This window comes from Triticum dicoccoides, chromosome 2B (assembly GCF_002162155.2).
Source record: "Triticum dicoccoides isolate Atlit2015 ecotype Zavitan chromosome 2B, WEW_v2.0, whole genome shotgun sequence".
In the NCBI taxonomy this organism is placed as follows: Eukaryota; Viridiplantae; Streptophyta; class Magnoliopsida; order Poales; family Poaceae; genus Triticum; species Triticum dicoccoides.
This window is the reverse complement of record NC_041383.1, coordinates 127,082,410-127,088,302: the sequence shown is the minus strand read 5'-3', so window position 1 is coordinate 127,088,302 and position 5,893 is coordinate 127,082,410.

The window sequence follows — 5,893 nt, the reverse complement described above, 5'->3', positions numbered from 1 at the left end:
CGACGGGGCGGCGGAGAGTGGTGGGGGAGGCGGAGAGTGGTGGGGCAACGGGGCGGCGGAGAGTGGTGGGGGCGGCGACGCGCGTGTGAAGAGGGAGAGAAACAAAGAGAGAGGGGCGGGGTGGGGCATGGCTGCCGTTAGATGAGTTAAATCTTTGCCGTCCGCCCCCCTTTGTCGTCCGCTTTTTTGCTCTTTGCCATCCGCTAGCGGACGGCAAAGAGGTGGGGCGTTAAGTTTTTTTTAAACAGGCGGGTGGGTGGGGGCCACCTCCCTCTTTGCCGTCAGCTAGCGGACGGCAAAGATTCTTTGCCGTCAGCTGGCGCACGGCAAAGAAATGGCGCATGGCAAAGAGCTTCTTTGTCGTCTGCCGTTTCTTTGCCGTCGACTTTTCGGTGGCTGATGGCAAAGAGCTTCTTTGTCGTCCGCTAGCGGACGACAAAGATCTGGCAGATGGCAAAGTAGCTGATTCAAGTAGTGTAGTTTTCTTTTGTTGAGCATTCGTAGCTCTAGTGCATCCGTTGCATGGCAATCCCTACTCCTCATGTTGACATCAATTGATGGGCATCTCGATAGCCCGTTGATTAGCCTCGTCAACGTGAGACTTTCTCCTTTTTTGTCTTCTCCACACAATCCCCATTATCATATTCTATTCCACCCATAGTGCTATATCCATGGCTCACGCTCATGTATTGCGTGAAGGTTGAAAAAGTTTGAGATTATTTAAGTATGAAACAATTGCTTGGCTTGTCATCGGGGGTATAGAAGTTGGGAACAACTTTGTGTGACAAAAATGAAGCATAGCCTAACTATATGATTTTGTAGGGATGAACTTTCTTTTGCCATCTTATTTTTAGAAGACATGATTGCTTTGATTAGTATGCTTGAAGTATTATTATTTTTGTGTCAATATGAACTTTTGTCTTGAATCTTTTGGATCTAAATATTCATGTCACAATTAAGAAGATTTACATTGAAATTATGCCAAAGTATCACTCCGCATCAAAAATTCTTTTTTATCATTTACCTACTCGAGGACGAGCAGGAGTTAAGCTTGGGGGTGCTTGATACGTCTCCAACGTATCTATAGTTTTTGATTGCTCCATGCTACTTTATCTACTGTTTAGGCAATATTGGGCTTTATTATCCACTTTTATATTATTTTTGGGACTAACCTATTAACCGGAGGCCCAACCTAGATTTGCTGTTTTATGCCTATTTCAGTGTTTCGAGGAAAAGGAATATCAGACGGAGTCAAAACGGAACAAAATCAACTGGAGAAGTTATTTTTGGAAGGAAAGCCACCCGATGGACTTGGAGTGCACGTCAGGAGATACGGGAGGTGCTCACGAGGGTGGGGGGCGCGCCCCCCTGGGCGCGCCCCTGCCTCGTGGGACCCCCGTAGCTCCACCGACGTACTTCTTTCACCCATATATACCTACATATCGTAAAACTTCCAGAACAGAACCTAGATCGGGAGTTTCGCCGCCGCAAGCCTCTATAGCCACCAAAAACCAATGGGGACCCTGTTCCGGCACCCTGCCGGAGGGGGATCCCATCACCGGAGGCCATCTTCATCATCCCGGCGCTATCCATGACGAGGAGGGAGTAGTTCACCCTCGGGGCTGAGGGTATGTACCAGTAGCTATGTGTTTGATCTCTCTCTCTCTCTCGTGTTCTCTCTCGTGTTCCCTCTATGGCACGATCTTGATGTATCCCGAGCTTTGCTATTGTAGTTGGATCTTATGATGTTTCTCCCCCTCTACTCTCTTGTGATGAATTGAGTTTCCCCTTTGAAGTTATTTTATCGGATTGAGTCTTTTATGAGAACACTTGATGTATGTCTTGCGATCCACTTGATGTATGTTTTGGTGATCAACTTGCGGGTTTCGTGACATTGGGAACCTATGCATAGGGGTTAGCACACGTTCTTGACTCTCCGGTAGTAGCTTTGGGGCACTCTTTGAAGTACTTTTTTGTTGGTTGGATGAATCTGAGATTATGTAATGCATATCGTATAATCATGCCCACGGATACTTGAGGTGACAATGGAGTATCTAGGTGACATTAGGGTTTTGGTTGATTTGTGTCTTAAGGTGTTATTCTAGTACGAACTCTTTTATAGATTGATCCAAAAGAATAACTTTGAGGTGGTTACGTACCCTACCATAATCTCTATGTTTGTTCTCCGCTATTAGTGGCTTTGGAGTGACTCTTTGTTGCATGTTGAGGGCTTGTTATATGATCTATCTATGTTATTATTGTTGAGAGAACTTGCACTAGTGAAAGTATGAACCCTAGGCCTTGTTTCCTATCATTGCAATACCATTTACGCTCACTTTTACCACTTGTTACCTTGATGTTTTTATTATTTCAAATTACAAAAACCTATATCTACTATCTATTTTGCACTTGTATCACCATCTGTTCACTGAACTAGTGCACCTATACAATTTACCATTGTATTGGGTGTGTTGGGGACACAAGAGACTCATTGTTATTTGGTTGCAGGGTTGTTTGAGAGAGTCCATCTTCATCCTACGCCTCCTACGGATTGATAAACCTTAGGTCATCCACTTGAGGGAAATTTGCTACTGTCCTACAAACCTGTGCACTTGCAGGCCCAACAACGTCTACAAGAAGAAGGTTGTGTAGTAGACATCATGGGTATCCCCTAAAGTATCTGTTCGGTTGACATGGATCGAGACTAGGATTTGTCACTCCGTATGACGGAGAGGTATCTGTGGGCCCACTCGGTAACGCTTCATCATAATGAGCTCAATGTGACCAAGTGTTTGGTCACGGGATCATGCATTACGGTACGAGTAAAGTGACTTGCCGGTAACGAGATTGAACGAGGTATTGGGATACCGACGATCGAATCTTGGGCAAGTAACATACCGATTGACAAAGGGAATTGTATACGGGGTTACTCGAATCCTCGACATTGTGATTCATCCGATGAGATCATCGTGGAACATGTGGGAGCCAACATGGGTATCCAGATCCCGCTGTTGGTTATTGACCGGAGAGTCGTCTCGGTCATGTCTGCATGTCTCCCGAACCCATAGGGTCTACACACTTAAGGTTCGGTGATGCTAGGGTTGTAGAGATATTAGTATGCGGTAACCCGAAAGTTGTTCGGAGTCCCGAATGAGATCTCGGACGTCACGAGGAGTTCCGGAATGGTCCGGAGGTAAAGAATGGTATATAGGAAGTCCAGTTTCGGCCATCGGGAAACTTTCGGGGGTCACCGGTATTGTACCGGGACCACCGGAAGGGTCCCGGGGGTCCACCGTAAGGGTCCCGGGGGTCCACTGGGTGGGGCCACCTATCCCGGAGGGCCCCATGGGCTGAAGTAGGGAGGGAACCAGCCCCTGGTGGGCTGGTGCGCCTCCCTTGGGCCTCCCCCTGCGCCTAGGGTTGGAAACCCTAGGGGTGGGAGGCGCCCCACTTAGCTTGGGGGGCAAGCCACCCCCTTGGCCGCCGCCCCCCTTGAGATCCAATCTCTAGGGGGCCGACGCCCCCCCTGGGCCCCTGTATAAAGAGGGGGGAGGGAGGGCTGCGCACCCCTGCTCCTGGCGCCTCCCTCTTCCTCTGCAACACATCTCCCTCTCGTAGAGCTTGGCGAAGCCCTGCCGAGATCGCTGCTACTTCCACCACCACGCCGTCGTGCTGCTGGATCTCCATCAACCTCTCCTTCCCCCTTGCTGGATCATGAAGGAGGAGACGTCTTCCCCAACCGTACGTGTGTTGAACGCGGAGGTGCTGTCCGTTCAGGACTAGGATCATCGGTGATTTGGATCACGATGAGTACGACTCCCTCAACCCCATTCTCTTGAACGCTTCCGCTTGCAATCTACAAGGGTATGTAGATGCACTCCTCTCTCTTGTTGCTAGATGAACTCCATAGATTGATCTTGGTGAAGCTTATAAAATTTTTATTTTCTGCAACGTTCCCCAACAGTGGCATCATGAGCTAGGTCTATGCGTAGTTTCTTTGCACGAGTAGAACACAAATTTGTTGTGGGCGTAGATGTTGTCAATTTTCTTGCCACTACTAGTCTTATTTTGTTTCGGCGGCATCATGGGATGAAGCGGCCCGGACCGACCTTACACGTATGCTTACGTGAGACAGGTTCCACGGACTAACATGCACTAGTTGCATAAGGTGGCTAGCGGGTGTCTGTTTCTCCCACTTTAATCGGAGTGGATTCGATGAAAAGGGTCCTTATGAAGGGTAAATAGGAATTGGCATATCACGTTGTGGCTTCCACGTAGGTAAGAAAACGTTCTTGCTAGAACCCTATTGCAGCCACGTAAAACATGCAACAACAATTAGAGGACGTCTAACTTGTTTTTGCAGGTTATGCCTTGTGATGTGATATGGACAAAAGTTGTCATGAATGATATATATGTGATGTATGAGATCATGTTCTTGTAATAGGAATCACGACTTGCATGTCGATGAGTATGACAACCGACAGGAGCCATAGGAGTTGTCTTAATTATTGTACGACCTGCGTGTCAATGATTAAACGCCATGTAATTACTTTACTTTATTGCTAAACCGTTAGCCATAGTAGTAGAAGTAATAGTTGGCGAGCAACTTCATGGAGACACGATGATGGAGATGATGATGATGGAGATCATGGTGTCATGCCGGTGACGAAGATGATCATGGCGCCCCGAAGATGGAGTTCAAAGGAGCTATATGATATTGGCCATATCATGTCACTGTTTGATTGCATGTGATGTTTATCATGTTTTTGCATCTTATTTGCTTAGAACGACGGTAGTAAATAAGATGATCCCTCATAATAATTTCAAGAAAGTGTTCCCCCTATCTGTGCGCCGTTGCGAAAGTTCGTTGTTTCGAAGCACCACGTGATGATTGGGTGTGATAGATTCTAACGTTCACATACAACGGGTGTAAGATAGATTTACACATGCATAAACACTTAGGTTAACTTGACGAGCCTAGCATGTACAGACATGGCCTCAGAACACAAGAGACTGAAAGGTCGAACATGAGTCGTATGGAAGATACGATCAACATGGAGATGTTCACCGATGATGACTAGTCCGTCTCACGTGATGATCGGACACGGCCTAGTTGACTCGGATCATGTATCACTTAGATGACTAGAGGTATGTCTAATCTGAGTGGGAGTTCATTAAATAATTTGATTAGATGAATTTAATTATCATGAACTTAGTCTAAAACCCTTTGCAAAAATGTCTTGTAGATCAAATGGCTAACGCTCATGTCAACCTCAACTTCAACGCATTCCTAGAGAAAACCAAGCTGAAAGATGATGGCAGCAACTATACGGACTGGGTCCGGAACCTAAGGATCATCCTCATAGCTGCCAAGAAAGCATATGTCCTAGAAGGACCGCTAGGTGAAGCACCCATCCCAGAGAACCAAGATGTTATGAACGCTTGGCAGTCACGTGCTGATGATTACTCCCTCATTCAGTGCGGCATGCTTTACACCTTAGAACCGGGGCTCCAAAAGCGTTTTGAGCAACATGAAGCATATGAGATGTTCGAAGAGCTGAAAATGGTTTTCCAAGCTCATGCCCGGGTCGAGAGATATGAAGTCTCTGACAAGTTCTATAGTTGTAAGATGGAGGAAAATAGTTCTGTCAGTGAGCACATACTCAAAATGTCTGGGTTGCACAACCACTTGTCCCAGCTGGACATTAACCTCCCGGACGAGGCGGTCATTGACAGGATCCTTCAGTCGCTCCCACCTAGCTACAAGAGCTTTGTGATGAACTACAATATGTAGGGGATGGTGAAAACTATTCCTGAAGTATTTTCAATGCTGAAGTCAGTGGAGGTGGAAATCAAAAAGGAACATCAAGTGTTGATGGTCAATAAAACCACT